Source organism: Lissotriton helveticus, chromosome 12, assembly GCF_964261635.1.
Source record: "Lissotriton helveticus chromosome 12, aLisHel1.1, whole genome shotgun sequence".
NCBI lineage: Eukaryota > Metazoa > Chordata > Amphibia > Caudata > Salamandridae > Lissotriton > Lissotriton helveticus.
Window position 1 is genome coordinate 586,526,049 of NC_136073.1, and position 21,431 is coordinate 586,547,479.

Below are 21,431 nucleotides of genomic sequence, written 5' to 3' on the forward strand. Positions count from 1 at the left end.
AAGCACTGTCCTGCCATCTAGTGGTTTGTTTGGAATATGCTATTTGGTTTTCCTTTGCCAAGTCTCTAGGTTACGCACGACCACATCCACAGAAACTCCTTATGTGAGTAATTATAAAAAACCATTAATAAAATTAAAAAAACCAAAAAAAACATCCGTTTAGGTTATGCGCTCGCTTCCCTTTCCGTTTCGGAATGCAGCGTGCAGATTCTAAACCAAGTCATATGGTGCAATGTGAATCATTAACACGTGCTGCAAATCAATTGTCTCAGGGAAATAACTTTTTCCGTATACAACATGTATGTTGTGGATTCACATGCACACTATACTGATAACGCTTCTTATTCCACTTATTCCACTAATCCCGTACCTGGCAGAAAATAGATAGGAAACGAGACCGCTCTGTCCTCTTTTGCTTGCATAAACATGGAGTAATGTCTAGGGAATGATCGGACGGATGCTTAGCACACTCCCACGTATCTGACACACCATTGTCACTCCCTTCTTGGAATGTAGGCAAGGGTGCAGTATACCCTGGAGTATACAACTGAATGGCACAAAACACATTTCAATGCATTTGCCTGGTCACCTGGCAACTCCCAGTGTGCACCATGTGAGTTTGTAACAGTCCCACAAAAAGCTGCGTTCTCATTCTAGTAGGATCGATGCTGCTTAGGCTTCCTCGGTGGCCACTTGCCTTTTAATGCTAAACCCGTCTTGTCTGCTCCACATCTCATGCGGGATGGATCAGACATAAGAAATGCGTTACTTACCTGTAACTGCAGTTATCCAGTATTAGTGTCTTTCATAGATTCACATGCCTGAATCATTCCCCGTCGTCGAGACGGGAGCCTCCGGTATATAAAAAAGTAATGTCATAGAGACATACATAGAAAAGAATAGGCCTAAAGGTCTCACCTTAGTAGCCTATCCACGTCCTTTTGCAGGAAGGACCAAACAGAGCAGGCCCCAAGGGTCCCACCTTGGTGGCCTATCTGGGTCCTTATGTGAAAAAGGACCAAATAAAGCAAAACAGCCAATCAGCTACTACCTCCTTCTAGAACCTTCCTGCCAGGAGCCCAAGTCTCTCAGATTTTCGTACGCACCAAGCTAGTAGGCGTAAACTCATTAGAGAGAAAGGTGAGCCCTGCCAGGGGAGGCGGGAGGGTGCATGTGAATCTATGAAAGACACTAATACTGGATAACTGCAGTTACAGGTAAGTAACGCATTTCTTATCCAGTATTTGGGTGTCTTTCATAGATTCACATGCCTGAATCAGAGTAGCGAGCAATACATAATGCACATTCTGTATGAACATCAGGTACGAGCATGTAGATAATACATATCACATGACTATAAATCACAAAATGCAATGTCATAGAAATACAAGAGAATGTGCATACCCGTAAAGGATGGAGGGATGTAGTAGGGCTCACCTCACTGGAATAGATGGCGAAGCACTGCTCGGCCCACTGCTGCATCCTTCATCAGCTCAGTATCCAGGCAGTAGTGCCTGGTGAAGGTGTGCGGGGACTTCCATGTCGCCGCTCTGCAGATGTCCAATATCGGCACTCCAGCGAACAGCGCCGCAGACGTGGGCATGGCTCTAGTCGAATGAGCTTTGACTCGTGAGTCTAAAGGCCGTCCGGCCTTGTCGTGACAAAAGGTGATCGCAGAAGAGATCCATCTTGAGATGCTCTGCTTTGTCAGGGGCATGCCCAGTCTTGGTCTACTAAAGGCAATAAAGAGCTGGGATGACTTTCGAAAGTGTTTTGTCTTATCAATGTAGAATTTAAGACATCTCTGTAGATCTAGAGAATGTAGAGTTCTTTCAGCTGCCGTGGTAGGATTCGGAAAGAACGATCTAAGCACCACTGGCTCGTTAAGATGGAAGTCCGAGGGGACTTTTGGAATGAAGCGAGGGTTAGTCCTCAGAATGACTCTGTCCTCTCTGAATTGAAGAAAAGGATCCTGAATGGATAGAGCCTGCAATTCACTGACCCTTCTGGCAGAGGTGAGTGCCAGGAGGAGGGCCGTTTTCCAAGAGAGGAACTTGATCTCAGCCTTATGGATGGGTTCGAAGGGATGCTTCATGAGCTGATGAAGAACCACATTGAGGTGCCACGATGGAGGAATAGGTCTCGGTCGTGGAAAGGACCTGAATAGGCCTTTTAGGAATTGTTTGATGAGTCTGTCCGCCCACAAAGATGGGCCTGTAGCCGTCCTTGTGAACCTTGAAATCGCCGCTAGATGCACTTTGATGGATGTGTGCGCAAGGCCTGATTGCGCAAGATGTAACAAGTATGGCAGCAGCTGCTGTGGAGTGGCATGGAAGGGGTGCAAGCCATGATCCACACACCAGGAACAGAATCGCTTCCATTTTAGTGAGTAGGTTTTGTTAGTGCTGACAGCCCTAGGCTTCGCAAGGACATCTCTGCAATCCTGCGGGATGTTCAGGTGGCTGAATTCGCGGTATTCAGGAGCCAGGCTGACAACTTCAGAGAGCTCAGGTTCGGGTGGAGAACCTGCCCTTGAGACATCGTGATCAGGGCCGGAAACTGCTGCAGGCGAAGAGGGGGCCGGGCAGAGAGGCGATGAAGCTCCGTGAACCAGTGCTGCCTCGGCCAGGACGGAGCAATGATGATCAGAGTGCAGGGTTCCGATTTCATCTTCCTGAGAACCCTGAGTATCAGTGGGAATGGCGGAAAGGCGTACGCAAAGACGTTGCGCCATGCGATGGAAAATGCATTCCCGAGGGTTCCTGAGTGGTGATGCCTGCTTGCGAAGCTTGGGCATTTGGCGTTCTCTCTGGTGGCAAAGAGGTCTATGTTCGGTGTGCCCCACTCCTCGAAGATACGGTCCAGCACCTCCATGTCCAGTTCCCATTCGTGGGAAGGAGACTTCTCCCTGCTTAGTGCGTCCGCCAAGACGTTGTCCTTGCCCGGGACGTACTCCGCTTTCAACGCTATTCCATGTTCCAGAAGCCAGTTCCAGATATTTTGCGATTCTCGTGATAACGAGATCGAACGTGTCTCCCCCTGTTTGTTCAGGTAGTGCATCGTCGTGGTGTTGTCCGTCCTGACGAGCACTGGGGAATGACGAATGCGTGGAAGAAACGCCTGTAGAGCTAGGAAGACCGCTCTTAACTCCAACAGATTGATATGGAGCTTTGTTTCCTGTGTCGTCCATTTGCCATTGATCTGAAGTTCCTGGAGAACTGCTCCCCAGCCTTCCAGGGACGCATCCGTAGTTATTACGTGTGGCTCTGCTGGGAGCAGGAACGGCAGACCCTTTGACAGATGGTGGAGTGATGTCCACCATTGCAAATGGTTGACAATGGGTCGAGTGACTCGTATGCGGTCCTCGAAAGAACCTGTTGCTTGGGTCCACTGCTTTGTCAGTGCCTCCTGAAGCGGACGCATTTTCAGGCGGCAGTGTGGAATGAGCAGTATGCACGAAGACATCATGCCAAGGAGGGACTTGAACGTGCGGACCGGAAGATTCTTCTTCGAAGCCACTGCCTTGGCCAATGAGATGATTTTGAGTTTTCTCTCCTGAGAGGGGAAAGCCTTGACACGCTCCGTGTCCAGAGTCGCTCCAAGGAACGTAATGACCTTGGTGGGTTCCAGAGTCGACTTTGCGGTGTTGAGAGTCAGTCCCAGGCAGTGGAAAATATCCAGACAGGCGCTGGAGGATGAGGCTGCGGAGGCCGCTGTCGGTGCCTTCACCAACCAGTCGTCCAGGTATGGAAACACCTGGTGGCCTTGTTGACGAAGAAATGCCGCCACTGGAGATAGGCATTTGGTAAATATCCTCGGGGCCGATTTGAGGCCAAATGGAAGGACACGAAATTGGTAGTGCTGTCCTGCCACCGCAAACCTGAGGAACTTCCTGTGCCCTTTGAGAATAGGTATATGGTAGTAGGCGTCCTGAAGGTCTAAGGACGTCATGTAGTCCCCTTTCTCCAGAAGACCAAGGATTTCTTGCAGAGTCACCATACGAAACGATTGTTTCTTTAGGAACACGTTGAGTGCCCTGAGATCCAGGATAGGTCGCCACTTCTTTCCTTTTTGATGGAGTAGGAAGAAGTGAGAGTAGAAACCTTGATTCCTGTGGGCCCGTGGAACTCTCTCTATCGCTGCCTTCTGCAGCATGGAAGCTATTTCCTGAAGAAGTAATCGTAGGTGCCTGTGTGATCGTTGGCACGGAGGTGTTGTTGGGGGGATAGAGGTGAATTCTAGGGAATGTCCAAATCGAATGAGTTGGAGCACCCACCGATCTGTTGTGATAGCGTGCCAATTTTGATGGAAGTATTTCAGTTTCCCTCCAAGTCTGAAAGAATGTAGTGGTGGAGGGGCTAGCCAGGGAGACAAGTCATTGTCTGTTGCCAGCAGGTCGTTTTTGTCCCTTTCCTCGATAATTGGATTTGCCGTAGGAAGACTGTCTTCCCTGTTGGGGTTGTCGCTGTTGAAACTGCGGCTTGGACTGGGAATATGAGTATGAAGACCTATTTTGATAGGCACCTCTGTATGCAGGTTGGCCTCTTCCCCTGTTGCCACGAAAGGACTGGGTCCGGAATTGTAATGTACCCAGCGCCTTGGCGGTATCCGTGTCCTTTTTGATGGTGGTAAGGGCCGCGTCAATCTGTTCACCAAACAGATGCTGGCCATCGTAGGGCATATCCAAGATCCTGGTTTGCACCTCCTGGCGGAAAGTGGTGGCCTTGAGCCAGCCCTGTCGCCTCAGGACGGCAGCCCCTGCCAGTTGCCGGAAACCAGTCATGGCGGCATCAATGGCACAATCGATGAGCTCTGAGGCAGAGGTCTGTCCTTCCAAGAGAAGTGAATGTGCCTCCTCTCTGACATCCTCCGGCAGATTTGAAAGATAGGGTGCAATGTCCGCCCAAAGTTGGCAATTGTAACGGCCTAGTAGAGCTATTGAGTTAGCCACTTTTACCGTCATGGCCGAAGTGGTAGTAAAGCGTTTGCCAACGGCATCCAGTTTTCTGCCCTCCTTGTCGGGTGGCGTCGATAGAGGCGAGGCTGGATTTCGTGAGTTCTTCTGCGCCGCTTGAGTCACCACGGAATCTGGTTTGGGGTGACCTGTCAGGCATGCCGGCGCTGTGGAGGTGGCCTTGTATTTCTTATCAAGCCTGGGCACTACCACCTGTATAGAGGCAGGTGCTTGCATGATTTGTTTGCCCTGCTTCCAGATATAATCAATTATGGGGATTGACCTGGACGTCTTCCTAGTGGGCTCCTTGAAGTCATAAAGGAAGCATTCAGTTTCCTGGGTTTCCATGGACATATGGAACCTCTTGGCAGCCCGCTCAATGATGTTGTGGAATCCACCAATGTCTGCGGGTGGAGACTCCGAGGTCTGTGGATCCGGAGAGGCTGGAGAATGTGCCACATAGTCCTGGTCCGCATCCGGGTCCGACTGGTCGTCATCGACTTCACCTTCCTCCTGTTCCCTCTCCTCTTCGTCAGATGAGGGAGCGTCCCGAATTGGTACCTGTGTCTTTTCAATGACCAGGGGAGTGGGTCTATGGCGAGATGAAGGAACTGGCGCCTGTGCTGCTGGAAGTGCGGGCGCAGAGTGTTTCTCCGGGAACCTTTCCTTATAATCCTTAATGAGGAATTGTAGGTCCGAGACGATGGAAGCGGGGAGACACACCATAGGAGTAATCTGTGTCTGGGATGGAGGTTGAACCGATTGTTGTAGAAGGTGTTCCTCCTCGTCTGTGGTTTGGCATTTCAGGACTAGGTCCGATGGACTAGTAGCCTGCGTAAATGAATCCTCGTCCGACTCCTGACCTTGTAGTAGACAGGTCGGAAGAAGTTCAATTTATAAACTTTATTCGGTTCTTAAAAAGACACCATAAAAGCACAAATACAACGTTCACAAATTAAAACAATGTTTTTAAAAAATATTTAGTCTAAAAGATATAAATGTTTAAGATTTTATATACTTAATGGGAGGAACAGGATAATTTTAGTGAATTTAAATGTTCAATGCAATTTTTTAAGGGACAATGTCTCTGGTGGTCCTCAGTCTTGTTGCGATCCGAATGAAATTTATCGTGCAGAATAAAGTATAAGCGTCCTCTGCTTCCATTAGGAATCTCAACGCCCGTTTCGCTTGCTTAAATCTTTGCTCCTTCAAAATACCCACCAGGAACTTACGTCTTGGTATCGCGTAGAGTGGGCACAGTAGGACAAAATGAAGGGTATCCTGCGGAGATCTATGATCGCAGCCGCAGGTACCCTTCTCCTCCACTGTGCGAGTAAATCCAGATGGTACTGCAAGGATGTGATGTAGCATATTGATTCTAAATCGGGTTATGAGGTAGCGATCCTGCGCATTGTGCATGACCCTTAGATAAGGTTCCATACCTTGCTTCGGGGTAAGGTTGTTGTAAGCGAGGTTGGTAGCTTTGAGCCTCTCTTTTTCTGCCCTTGTCGATTTCAGCTGTGCGAGCAAAAGTTTTTTGATCGAGGTTTTGCACTCCGGAGTTAAAGAGTCGGGGGCAAAAAAATATTCAGAGCAACCGATCTCTGTTAGCGAATCTTTAACAAATTTCAGCCAGGGGATTGCATAGCCCTTGTCTCTTTTGAGGCAATCCTCGATAATTTGTCTAGTTAGGGCCGCCTCTGGGTTGGTCCATACCTTCACCCAAGCCAGAAGGGGTTTAATTTTAATTTTATCCTCCAGGAAGAGTTCTCCCAGCTCTTCGTGTATAATGTGGGCCGCGACACTCTGTGGGACTTTTAGTATTCTTCGTAGGAATTTATTTTCTTCCGTCTGGAGTGGCTGGATTTTTTTCCCCAAAAAGCCCCACACTTCCGCTCCATAGCTTACTTTTGCACAGCAAATGGATCTGTATAAGGTCATGATTTGTTCCGGGGACCATTTCCCTAGTCTCTTCCCGAACCCCATAATTGCTCCTACTGCGGCCGCCAGTTTGGTCGAGTGTTTCTCAATCAGGGGTTTAAACGATAAGTCGTGGTCGAATAATACCCCCAGATATGTGAAGGACTTGACCTGGTCTATTTTGTGTGACCCGATGTTATAAGAAAAAGATCCTTTTGTAGGTTTCCCTGATGTCATGATAAAGGACTTTTCCAGGTTTGTTGCCAGGTCCAGTTTGTCCATAAATTTAACGAACCCATCGATTAATCTTTGTAGACCCAGAGGTGTTCTCGAGAGCAAAACCGCGTCATCGGCATAAAGTAGTACAGGTACTGCTCGATGACCGATTTGGGGTGAGTCAACTTTAAGTTTAAGAAGGTCCTGTTCCAATGCGTTGATATAAATGGAGAAAAGAAATGGGGCGAGGATACACCCCTGTCTTACTCCGCTATTGCAACTAAAGGAATCGGTCTTTTTTCCTTCCTGACTGTATCTCACGCATGCTGAGGTGTTACGGTGTAAATTTTGTAAGGTATCAACTAGTGAGTGGTCCACGCCTAGATCCATTAGCATGGCCCAGAGTTTTTTCCTGTTTACGCGGTCGAAAGCCGCGGAGAGGTCCATGAACCCCATATGTATCGACCCCCTCCCGGCGATGGTATATTTTGCGATCAGGAGATATAGATTTAGGCATTGGTCGGTGGTGGATCTGCCTTTCCTGAAGCCGTATTGGGTTTCAGATAGGATTTGGTGCTCCTCTGCCCAATCTTGCAATCTTGATAGGATGACCCGACCCAAGACCTTTGCTGTCACATCAATGAGTGAGATGGGTCGATAGCATTGGGGGTCGTCCCGGTTGCCTTTTTTGTAAATAGGGACTATGGTCGCCGTTGACCAGGACTGGGGGAGGCCTACCTCCGCTGCCTCATTTAACACCCTCGTAAGTAACGGGGCCCATAGCTCTGGTTTGCTTAGGAATAAGTCTGGTGGTATTCCGTCCGGGCCCGGCGCCTTGTTTTTACTTAGTCCGGTTATTCCCAATTCAACCTCCTTTAAGGTGAAATTTGGTTTAGTTGGCTGATGGACCTTCAGAAACTCCTCTTGGGGTGTATGATTTGAATGGTTGTACAGGCTGTGGAAGTGTTTCTGCCATTGCTCCGGTAAGATGGTATTCAAAATTTTTGGGGCACTTTGGTCCTGAAAACATGGGGCATTGATCACTTTCCAAAAGGCAGTAGCGTCCTTTCTCTCTGCGGCGTCCCTTAAATCTACCCAGGCCTGGTTTTGTATACTCTGTTTTCGTGCCTTCACGGCTTTTTTGTATTCGGCTCTGTTCCTTATCACCTTTATTTTGTCCCTTGGTAGGGCATGTAGGCTGTCCTTAAGGTTTTTCAGCGCCTTTGTGCATTTAGAGTCGAACCAGCGGGGATTTGAAGAGATGTTATTATTCCCTCCCTTGGTTCGAAGGGAATTATTTACTACCTGCGCGATTTCTTCAAATGCTTTCACCACCGCACCTCCAATTACGCAGGGGTCGAGACATTTGTCGATCGGTACTGAGGCGTCACATAGCAGTTTTTTATAGAAACAGTTCCCATCAATTTTGGCCCATTTGATTCTTCTACCCTGGTCTACCACTCTTTCCAATGCGACCTTTCCCTTAGCCGCTGTGAAGAGGAATCCTTCCATTTTGATGATCACCGGATTGTGATCGCTGAAGCTACTAGCCTCTATGAGGTGTGTGCTGATAAATCTTTTTAGATAGACAGAGACTAGTACAAAGTCAATATAAGAATAGCAGCCTCTGCCTTTGAATGTCGGGGTAAGTTCTCCTCTCTCATTTAAGGTGGCAAGATCCATGGTGTGGGCGAGATTGTTCCTTTTCATTAATCTCTCAAGGTCCCAGCCCTCTGATGAATGGGTGAAGTGTGGGCCTTTCATGATTGTACAATTTGACCAGACATTATTGGCAGGTAACAGATTTTCACAGAGGTGACAATTAAAATCTCCCATTAAAATTAAATTCATGGGTTCTGGTGTCTTGGATAAAAAGTTTAGGCAAGTCTCAAGTTCTTTTATAGCTGCTCCCTTCTCCGTTATGGCCGGTGTGTTATACCAATTCATTAACAAGAAGGTTAGGCTTGACGAAGTAAACCTTAGTACCTGAAGGTTACGTGTGACCCATTTGGTATTGGACCAGGTACCCTCAATGTCTAGATGGACATAAATCGCAAGCCCCCCGCTCGCTCTTCCTGAGGTAGCTTTTTTTGCGGGTACGAAAAAGCTTTTATAGCCCTCCATGCTATATTCGTGCGGTTCAGTAGCCCAGGTCTCTTGGAGGCACAAGATGTGGAATTTCCTTATGTAGCTGAACCAGTCCTGAGATATGAACTTTGTCGCAAGCCCTGCGATATTCCAGGTAGCTATAAGTAGGTTATCATATGTTGTTGCCTTGAGTATCCCTCTACCTTCGCCTTTCGGTGGTCTTAGTTGTTTATCCTTAATGGGTGCGACGGCCCTGCTTAGTTGCAGGCCGGGGGTGTTGACGATTTTGTTCTCGTAGTATGTCCCCTCCCCTGTGCCCCGGGTACTGGTTGGTGGTATACTCCTGCCTTCTGTGATGTTCGCAGGGTCCATGAGATCAGATTGACTGTGGGTTGCTCCCTCTTTATCCCCTAATGATGTGAGGTTTGGCTCGTTCCTGCTTTGATTTGCTGTTGGGAAGCAAGTCATTCTCTGTCAGTCCACCCCTTCGAGAGTACTAAACCTGTTCCAATGGTTGTACTGCATCAAAGAGGAATCATAAGTAGGAAATACTGGGAATACAGGATTTGGCCTTTGCCATTGGGGGGGGCCATATTGGAAGCCCGGATGAGATGTTCTGTTCTGAATGAAATTCTGCCTGGGCCTTTGGGATGCCAGGGGATAAAAATACGATAAGTGGACCGGGTGGATTTGTGAGCGGGTATAGCTCGGGGGGACATTGCAGATGAAGTTGACTGCTGTCATGTCTCTGAAGTTCACCGTAATGATGTCTCCAGCGATGGTCTTGGTGCCTTTGCCAATCCACTCGCCCCTTCTCACTGAGAGGATTTCCCCATAGATGTTTGGGGGTAAGGGCCTGTGAGTTTGCAGCCACTGAGCGCATTTGTTTTTTAGTTCAATTTGTGATTCTCTTTGGCCCTCCTTTAATGGGGGCACTCCAGTTAGGACAACCACAAATGGTAGTGCCTCAGGTGGGAGATTAATTGTCCGAAAGCGTGTGGCTGTTTTCTTTTCGTTGTTGGTTTCCACAGTAGGAGTGGGGAGGGTCTTGGGGTCTGCCTTCGGGGTTTGGGCCTTGTTTTCTTCAAGTGTTAATGAGGAGCTAGGTAAACGTTTACTGTTACCGCTTAATGATTGATTTTTATTTTTATTTTTACCTGCTTGTGGGGTGGAGGCGGCCTTCTGAAATTCCTTGGCTCCTTTCTGCGTGACGCTGGTGTTGTTAGCATTGTTGTTTTTGGGGGCACCATTTTGCACTAGTGGGGCCTTATCATTCGGTAAATTTGTTGTAGCGGGGGCCTTGGGGTTTGTCACGTCTCGTTCCTGCACGGGATGAGGTTTCAAGTTTATCCCCTTGTTATTGACCAATGATGTTAATCTGTCTATTTTTGCTATAAGGGGCTTTAACAGTACCGTGATGGAATGCTCTAGGTCAGATTTCAAATCCACCACCATGTTGGTTATCCAGCATGGAATTCCTGGTGTAGGTGGGGTAATGGGTGTGACCAGATTATGGTTGCTGGACTTTACATGACCTTTTTTCCTCCCTTGTTTACGGCCATCCCTGTGCAACATTTTATCCTCCGTGTGTGCGTCTGAGTCCTTTGTGGTTATTTGGTTGCTTAATTGTGCGCCAGGACTGTCCCTGCTGGTTTCAGCGACGGCCTGGGCACAGGGGAGGTCGGCGAAAGATGGTGGAGTTATAGGCCGGCTGATGTAGGTCTCCTCTACCGAGTTCTCAGTTTCTTCTGACAAGTTGAGGAGTAGTTCCTGAGTATCTTGGATAATGGTTACAGGTGGTAAAGATAATCTCCTCTCGGTGTTAGCTATGGCGTCGGAAACCGCCCCTATAGTCTGTTTAAGCATTTTATCAATGGCAGTTAAGGTCGGAAGGGATGGTGGTTGATCCGATTTAGCTTTTGTGCTCGATCTTAGAGTGGGCATCCTGGTCTTCTTTGCGGTTTTCCTCATTGCAGGGGGTGCTGTGTTAGATGGTAGTAGCCGGTTGTGAGATTTTTGGGGGGGCACTTTTTAGGGGACTGGCCCAGCCCGGCCTCTTCTGGCCCCTGAGGGCCACAGAGGGCCCGCCCTTTGCCCGGGCTTCGCTCGGCGTCCCGCTCGCGTCCCGCTGAGCGGTAGATTGTTCCAAATAAGATGGTATTGCAAGCAGGGGGCGTGTCTTCCTGGGGGCGCGCCCGTGCACACCTGTGCAGCGCAGGGACTCCTGGTCTTACGAGTCCCTGCGGCGCGCTCCCTCGCAGTTTCCTCGGTGCTCCCTCCTCCTGGGACAGGCTCTTCAGTGCGACTACCCCCCCAGCCTCGACCCCACGCCACTCACCGCGCAGCAGCGCCCGCGAAGCGGGTGCTGCAAGTTGTTTTAGCGGGAGGGCGGTCAATCCCACCTGGGACACGGGGAGGCCGGGTGAAAGCAGAAGCGAGGCTCTGTGTTCAAACGGGCAGCAGCGGTCAGATCAGTTCCACGGCAACGGTCCGGTCAGGTCAGTTTGAGGAAGAAGTTGTTGTATCCTACCGGGCGAGGTCTGCTGCGGCGTAATAGGCCGTTTAGTAATTTTCACTGTGACATGGCTCACTTGCGGTGGAAAGGCATCCATGGCGTGGGACAGGAGTGCAGACTCCTTCCAGGGTCCTGTAGACGTCGACGCGGAAAGCGACGGTGTCGTGGTAGGTATTTTCGTCGACGGTAATTTATTCGTCGTCGACGGTGGCTGCGACGACAGTGTCTTCATCGACGTCATTTTCGTCGACGGTAAAATCCCCACCGTCGACGATGAATTCGTCGTCGACGGCTTTCCCACCGTCGACGGGGTGATCTTCGTCGACGAGGTAGACTTCGTCGACGGTGTCTTCAACGAGGGTCTCGTCGTCGACGACGATATCTTCGTCGTCGATGGAGTGACCGGGATGGTCGACGGCGTAGGTCTACTCGCCGACGATGAAGGCGTCGTCCTCGTCGTCGAGGAGGAAGCCGATGATGCCGTCGTCGTCGACACTGTCGTCGTCGACGTCGAGACGGTTTTCTGTGCGGAATGCACCATCGACGCTGTCGTCGTCGCCGGGACTAGCGGCTGCTTCCTGGGGACAGGCAGGTCCTTGCCAGACACGGATGGCTTGCCCTCTGGAGACTTTTTAGGAGTCTTCATAGGAGGGGTGTCTGTTGGGCTAGGGGAAGAAACCCTTGGCCTCTTCAAGGAAAATTGCGACACTCCAGACACACTCTCACCTTCGGACACCAAGTCATCAGTCTTGGTCTTGAGCCTGTTGAGCCACAACAGGAGTCGACCTTCTCGGTCCTTGAGGGTCTTGTTGGAGAAGGTCCGACATATTTTGCAGTCCTTTGCCTGGTGGTGAGGGTAGAGGCAATATAAACATGTCTCATGTTTATCCTCAACATGAAGTTTCTTCTTGCTGCAGGAGGAACAAGCCCTGAAAAGACCTCTTTTCTGACTATCCGACATAACTGTAGAAGACAATTAAAGTTGTTTTTTTGAAGAAAAAGAGAAATTCCTGAGGAGAACTCAGGTGGAGACTCCCTAGCACAACGTGCGGTAGAAAATCTGAGAGACTTGGGCTCCTGGCAGGAAGGTTCTAGAAGGAGGTAGTAGCTGATTGGCTGTTTTGCTTTATTTGGTCCTTTTTCACATAAGGACCCAGATAGGCCACCAAGGTGGGACCCTTGGGGCCTGCTCTGTTTGGTCCTTCCTGCAAAAGGACGTGGATAGGCTACTAAGGTGAGACCTTTAGGCCTATTCTTTTCTATGTATGTCTCTATGACATTACTTTTTTATATACCGGAGGCTCCCGTCTCGACGACGGGGAATGATTCAGGCATGTGAATCTATGAAAGACACCCAAATACTGGATAAAGGCGTCCTGCTGGCGAATGTCTACAAAAGGTTTGCCCTGTAAAAAGCGTCAAAGGCTTCAGACGATGGCGCAGACTACCTTTAGCTACACTGGACCACTCAGTGGCACCGATGCCAAGGACCATCTTACTCTTCTTGACAGGGTGACCTCGGTGGTTACGGCTGAATGGTTTTGGTCATTTCAAAAACAAGGTTGAGAGAGTTGCCCTTGGTCAGTACTGACCATCAGTTGCCTTTCCCATCTGTTGTGTCTCAGAAGCCTTAGCTACTATGGTTGTCTTTTCAAGTACGAAGAGGGTGGTTCTTTCTTGCTGGACATGGGTTTTGAATCATTTGTAATAACGGCAGTGCTGATGTAACACACATATGGACGTTTCTGTTTTGTGAACTTTTTACATGTTAGCTAAAATCGCATCAACCTTGGGCCAACGAAATATTTGGATCAAATGCCATTTTAAGTAGATGTTGTTGGACTTCCGGTTGGAATCTCGAAATTCAAAGCCCTGGATCAGATCAACATTAATCTACCTCAAAGTTGTGTCTGCCGCATCTAAAGCTCAACTTTCTCTTCCCCGATTACCTCCAGAACTCTCCTCTGCTGTTCTGGAATCACACGGAGCAGCTCCTATATCTCCATACACACGCAGCAATCAAAACAAGCTGTGTTTTAGAAATACACCAAGCCATGGCACCCATGGGGCTATCCTACTGCCGAAAACCTCCGGTCGTTCGATGTCTAGAGGCAAAACCTCCAACAATGCAGTAACAATGCACTACAAACACTCTGATACAAATAGGGTTTTGAGTGGTCTTGTTCTTCCTTTTGACTTGACAGATTTGCTCTTAATTGGACCAGATGCTGTTGAAGAAGTAGCCTGCTTTGTGTGTGTCTCAAAATAAATTAAGTTGATTGTCCTATGCACTGTAGACAATTCTTCTGAATCCCTGCCTTTAAGTTGACTAGCGCCATCTTTCTTTGTCGACATGAATTACCAAGAACAGCTCCTATATAAGCACTCCTCGCGACCTCCTGTATCTTCCTCAAACCCCCACTAAATGACCTCTTGAAACAACTTTGTGTAGTCAGGTGGGCCAATACAGACATCACCAGTTGGGCCTAGTAATGTAATGTACCTGGCACATTCATTTTCATAGTCAGTTTATCTGTTTGGTATTAAAAGGATTTAAAAGCCTTAGCTTCATCTATAAGTAATACAAAAAAGTGATGGTAGAATGCTTGAATTCATCTCAACCATTGATTCTTACTCGGGGCCCCACCCCAGTCCTTCGTTTTTTTTGCCCATCATACCACCTCAGACAGGCCCAAGTCATGTGCCCATCAGCCCTGGTACTTCCTCAATGGGAACAGTTGAGTCCGAATTGCAAAGCCAGGTCTATTTTGAAACAGAACAGCACCCTCAGACCTGTTTTGGCCTATCTGGGTTGCTTAGTAGGGCAGCTTTGCTCCAGTGGCACAGTGAGCATGGGACGCAATTCCCACCGCACTTACGACACTTCATTAAGGAATACAAAAAAGTGATAGGTGGAATGCTTGAACTGACCTCAGCCATTGGAAATTACTCAGGATCCAGCCATATCCAAATCAACCTTGGTCCTGTTCCAACAGAAACAGGACAGTACAAACTACTAAGACAGGTCCTCTGTGAAACAGAACATGTGCAACTCCAGACCGGTTCTGGCTTAATTGGGTTGCTTGTGTTCGAGGTCAACCTTCCAAATTGCCTCCCCCTCACAGAAGAAATACCCATAAAACACGGTAGTTCACTGGAAACGGCTCCCTGTTTAAAAGTACATTGGGCGTTGAAGTAAAAATTCACTGCAAAACTTCAAAAGTGCTGTGGAGATACATGGAAGAACTTAGGTTACTGGACTGTTCTTCTCATTTAACCTCTTACACTTCAAAGACTCCAGGAAACACCGGCCCAGACAGAGTCCTCCAAAAATACTTTTAGTTTTTTTAGTTTAGCTGGTAGCCAGACAGAGGCTTCACCAAGCCCGTACCATTCATTTATTTTTTAAGGAGCTGAAGCTATTGCATTCTCTTTTTCAGCCACATGAGTCATCAGTGCTTTTCACCAAACCTTTATACCCGCAAGGCACAGAATGGCTCAGCATAAAAAAATCTTTCTTGTACCTGTCAGGTTTGGACTTACGCTCAACGGCTTAACCCACTACCAGTGTATAGGTAAACTAGAAACACACACTTGTGCTGGAGTTCACCAAGTACTCAATTAAGAGTGTACTGATCATATACAAGTTGTTGTAAAGTCACTTTTCTTGACCAAAAGGCTCAACTTTGAACTGCGTACAGGCCACCTTTAAGGGAACACACTATTGGGAATAAGACTGAAGGCATCACACCGTCAACTGAGACCCACAGGGAGTCTGTACCGGATCAAAATAATCTGGTAGAGGTTGACTGACTATTGTATAATCCCCAAATGATCCCATGTCAGCCTCCCCCATGTGCACCAGATGAAATTTCTGATTTGCACTAGAATGTACTGGAAGTGGGGTGCATGCAGGGGGTTAACGAAGGGTTCAATACAACTGCTAATGGGGTAAATGAATCATGTGTAAATTATCTCACAGACAACAACATTGAATTCGTAGATGGTGCTAAGGCAACTAGAACCAATATACCTTATTTAGAGAGGAGTTGTGACGCCACCACTGAGCATAGGGATTGTGCTAGGATGATTATAGTTAACACATTGAGAAATCAGGGGGGGTGGGGGGTGTAACTAACATATGTGAGAAGGTAGGCCCAAATGTAATACCAACATGTGTATTAGATGGCGGGTGTAGCGGATCAAATTGCTCTCCATCAACTATTTGACTATTATCTTGGAATGTAGCCGGGCTTGGACACAAGTTTGTTGACCAGGAATGGTTGTCCTATATATCAAAATATGACATCGGTTTACTTCAAGAAACTTGGGCAACAGAAAAGGTATTTTTAAATGGGTATACCACTCTCAGTATAGATGCAAAACCAGCAGAATATTTTGGGAGAGCGATTGGTGGCCTTTTGTTTTTAACTAGAAACGGATGCATTAGTACATTTAAACAAATGATTATTGATAGTCGTGATTTACTGGGGGTTACTATCACCTTTTCAACAGGATTTAGTATAGCTATTTTTAATATTTATGTTAGAACTGTAAGGGGCTCTGACAAATCCCCTACTTTGTCACTTCTAGAAGATGTTATGGATAAAGTACAAGCGAAGTCAGAAACCATTGTTGCAGCATATTTTAAAACCTCTTTTGAGCCTTCTGAGGATCTAAACGAGATTACAAGATAGAAGATGAAATATGGGGTGTGCCCACATTAGCAGGCGAACCTAAGAAAAAACCCTCTAATCTTGCATTACAATTTGCATCATTAACAATTAGTAGGGGTTTAGAGCATGTACAGGGTGCACTGTTTCTGACGTCAACAGATCTGTAACATTCAAAAGAGGAAATTGTACTAGTATAATTGATTATATACGTGTTGATTTGAGATTATGGCCACGTCTGGTTGATATGTCAGTTGCAACGCATCCGGATGTTGACCATAACTCCTTGAAAACGACTATGGCGGGTGATTTGTTGAAACAAGGAGCAAATTTCTGTACAACTATTGTACCTTCTCCCCTTGTAACAAACAATCGCCGATACGTCTCATGGCCAAACGTAATGTCTAATCAAGAACGATATAGGCAGATTTATAGACTTGTCACTAAGCATTTGGAAGGATATGTGGTAATCGGCAAGGAAGAAATTCCTATTTTTAATATATACACTTATTTGAAGGGCTGAGAGCGGCCCTGTATAAGAAGGTGGCCAGTGTGAATTTGAACCCTATTAAGGAAGAAAAATGGTGCGATGAAAGGTGTAAAATAACCAAAACATCGCTAAGAAAGGCTATAATTAGGGTTACCGGGCTAAGATTAGTGAAACAAGATCTACCTACAAGGGAGCCCTGACAAAGGTAAAGAGAAGTTGGATAATAATCTTTGGCAGAAAATCTTGGATGCCAGTAAGATTAATGACATTAAATTATTTTGGCACCTTGTGACTGAATCAAATGCAGATAAGTTTAAATTACACAAATACAATATCTTACCTGATAAATGGGTGTCACATTTCTCTACCTTTTACGTGTCTGGGGATTTGCATGATCCATGTACTAGTACTTATAGTGTTGATGCCTCTATAGCCTTGGATCCCATTACCCCGATTACTTTTAGTCTTGATGACCCTAGTAGAGCGATCAATTCCCTAAAATCTGCTAAAGCTCCTGGTCCAGATGACATTCCGGGAGACTTATATAAATCAGAACCATTTGCTCGGTATATATAAATCTACCGTCTAATGCAATAGCAGCGGGGTATGGTACCGGTCTCCTGGCTTGGGGCTGAAATCATAGCAATACACAAAAAGGGAGACGCGAGCAACCCATCAAATTATAAGCCCATTAGCCTTATCGATAATGCCCCTCAAAAATGTTCTAAACAGATTATGGAAAGACTTTTCGATTGGCTAAATTCAAATGAAATATTGTCTCCCCTCCAGGCTGGTTTTAGGATAAAGGTTAGCACAATAGTTCAGATTTTTAGATTTTCTATTGGAAATATGTTCTTCTACAAAATCAAAAACTTTATGTGGCTTTTATTGATCTTAGAGCAGCGTTCAATTTCATTCCTAGACAAAGATTATGGCAGACTTTGATTGAAAGGGGGCCCCAGTTATTTAGTATATTTAATGAACAAACTACACACAAATAATTATGCACAAGTCCGCTGGGGCCCGAAGGGAGAATTGACAGAACGTATTCCCATTAAAAGAGGAGTCCAACAGGGCTGTGTTCAGGCACCCGCTTTATTCTCTATATATATTAATGACGTGGTAGCAATTTTAGAGCAATGTGTGAATGACTCACCAGCCCTGAACGGCAAGAAGATTCCTCTCTTTTAATCTCTAAAACACCCATGGGTCTCCAGATTTTAATTGACAAGTTTGTAAGTTTCTGTAACTCTAGAGGATTAGAGCTGAATGTAAATAAAACCAAGTATATGGTCTATGAGAAGATCAAAAAGAAATGTTGCTCTGTTAGTGCAGGTAGAGAGATTATAGAAAGAGTACATACCTTTGATTATTTGGGTGCAAGACTAATGGATAACCTCACGTGGACAAGCCAGTTGAAGAAAAGTGTTTCAACAATTGAGCATAGATCGAATGCCATTGTAAGATTTTTATAACCGAACACCACGAGTAGTCTCACCCACCCTGGAAGTCTATCGAGCAAAAGCCCAGGGCGCAGCACTATATGGGGCCGAGATCTGGGAATACGTTGACTCACCTGTAGACATCAGCGGAAAATAAATTTATTAGGAAATTGCTCGACCTCCCATCGCGCACACCCCTTACTCCTATGTTTTTTGATGTAGGAATGAAAAGAATTGCTGATCTGGTTGTTTTAAAAACTATAACCTATTGGATCCAACTATGGACTACACCAGAACTCAGAACTAATAGAGTCTCTCTAATAGACTTATTAAAAATCCCAGGAGCAAGGAATATACCTTGGGTTACATTTATTTGAGATTGGTTGAGTAAACTCTGCATGCAGAGCTATTGAGATGAGCCAACTGCAATTCGTAAAAATGATCTCAAGATGATAAAAGCTCGCTATTGGACTTTTATAAATGAGAGGTATTTAACAATCAGCCCTAGCGGGTCTTTGACAGACATGTTTTCTGATTTTAAGTCATTTCCAATATTTGAGCCGTTTTTGGATCTTATATCCCCGCCCCTATCAAGGAGCCTATTTTTACGCTTTTGACATGGATCTCTTCCTCTACTATCTTTCACAAGCAAATGGCGTTCAAATCAAGATCTTGCAACATGCTCTGCGTGTGGTTAAGCAAAGAGGACGAGATGCATGTAATGCTCTTCTGCTCCGAGTACAGTAACCTACGCCGCAAATGGATTGTGCCCATCTGTTGCAATATGGGCACAAGAAGCCATTTGGCAGCCTTTAGGATTCTAAAAAGTGACATATCCACAAAATGTGTGGTTAGCAAATACCTGCAAGTTGTTTGGTTCAGGAGAATTAAGATTTTAAAACAGCTTGTTTGAGGACGTGGTAAATCTAGGCTACCTAATATTTTGTATCTTTTTTAGTCAGATTGCTTTTTGCACATCAGTTTTTTGCACTATGCACGGTCACTAAGGTTTTACTGTTCCACCTCATACCAATACCTCTGGAATTATTTTAGTTGAAAATAGATGCCATTTACCTCAGAATGCCGATTAGATCAAGGAAGAACATCTAGGATTTATAAATTACCATATTTTCTGGCGTATAAGACTACTTTTTAACCCTTGAAAATCTTTTCAAAAGTCGGGGGTCGTCTTATACGCCGGGGTCATTTTATAAGCTGGCGAATATAGCCCAAACCCTATATTTTAACAGGAAAAGTAGGGGTCATCTTATACGCCCAGTCGTCTTATAAGCCAGAAAATACGGTATATATTACGTTTAGTATATTTACTGTTCTTATGAATTACGCATTTTAGCAACTTAGTTTTATGTATATGCTTTGGTAATTATGTCCTTTTTATCTTATGATTTTAGGGTCTTGTGTATTATATAATAATTATTTTTATACATGAGTGACTATCATACATGTTGTATATTGTACCAATGCATTTTTATATTGTGTACACTTTGATGGGTATTTAAAACCGAATAAGGTATCTTCTATGACTACTACTACTAAATTCAGTGTGCTCCTAGCAAACACCTAGACTCTAGCGGATCCATGCTCACAATGCTGAATGGGGCATATTAGGGCATGAAGACGGCTTTGTCCACAGCACTGATTATTTGTAAGCTTACACCTAAAGCTCTTCCTTGCCAAAATGAGCCAGCAAACCCATTGGACCTCAGCTGTGGAGATGGCAGAGACACCACTCAGGAACCCAGCCACTTCACCATGGCAGACTCTTCTCCTCCCCCAACAGCTTCCTGGACAGGCTTTGCCTTAATACCATTTCGTATGCAGGGGAACATGTAAAGGGGACAGGGTGGCCTCACTTCTCTTTTACTCTCACCCAGAGTTGCGATAGGTGCCCTCTAATCAAGCTGAATACTTAGTAACCTGGTCACACCACCATCCAGTGCCCAGAAAAGGGGTCCGTGCAAGAGCTATGCATCAAAGCTAATCAAAGTGCCCAGCAAGCCTGATCATTTACATGAACATATTCTAGAACTGAGGGGGCACAAGAGGGTTTCAGGGCTACAATTAAGGCTCAAGGAATTTGGAGGTTTTGACTGCTACGAAAACCCTTATGAATTTTCCTAGTAAGAAAATGCCTGAGGCCAAGTGATATACTAGCAGGAGGAGAAAACAGACTTGGCCACAAGCATTTTGGCAAAGACACAAAAAGTCATGGGAGGAGTACTGGCAATAAGTCTTAACCACAGGCAATTGCTCATGGTCGCAGTCCAACTGATCTTTCTTTTGACAATCATGCCACCTCAGTTTGGACCCAGCCATATGCAAATCGGTCTTGACCCTGCTCCAGTAGGAACAATACAACTTGAGCTGCCAAGTCAGGACTGCGCTGAACCAGAACACAAGAAACCCAAAATAGGTTTCGCTCTGCTTGGGGCACTTGTCTATTCAAGGAAATAGACAAGTGCAGATAGCATCCCTCACTTTCATCTTTCATCTGTAAATCTAACATGGATGCAGTAACGGCTGAAGTGGCTAGTAAAACCTCAAACAACCAGAGAGATGTCTCCATGCAAGAAGTGAGTGGCGAGTAGAATTCTACAACACCTTTTATCCAATCCGTAGACTCATAGTACATTTTACATAAAATTAGCATCTTGCTAAAAACCCGATTCACAATGTTTTTGTTATGTTAGTAAGTGCAAGTTACCTCAACATTTCAGGGTGGTACCATAAATAGGCACAGGGGCATTCCTATGCTAACTCTACCACCTTTAAAAAAGTGGACAACGGTAGCATCTCAAGTTGTTTCTGGGCTTGCTGGCTTTGACCGGTTGCCCCTCGTCAGATAGGGGAGCTGCATACACCTTTAGAAGGGCAATGTATGAGAGCAAAATTGACTAAATACTACTTGATCTACAGCTATGGAGAAATATGTATGACATGATGGTAGTAAACAGAAGTGATAGAGATCACAATGCTTTGTCCCGCTCTCCGAGGAACATCCCTCTAGTTAACAGTATGAAAGCAAATTACACGCAGGAGGCTCCAATATATTTTTCCAACAATAGATGATGTGCCAAGTGGCTCACCATCATGACAAATTTGACCACAATTG

The 21,431-nt window shown here is 46.0% G+C and overlaps 1 protein-coding gene across 2 annotated transcripts in view; it reads right to left on the reverse strand.

Annotated features, from left to right (window-relative positions):
• Positions 1-21,431, reverse strand: part of PRCC (proline rich mitotic checkpoint control factor) — a 216,835-nt gene that overhangs the window by 37,800 nt on the left and 157,604 nt on the right. The window lies entirely within an intron of this gene.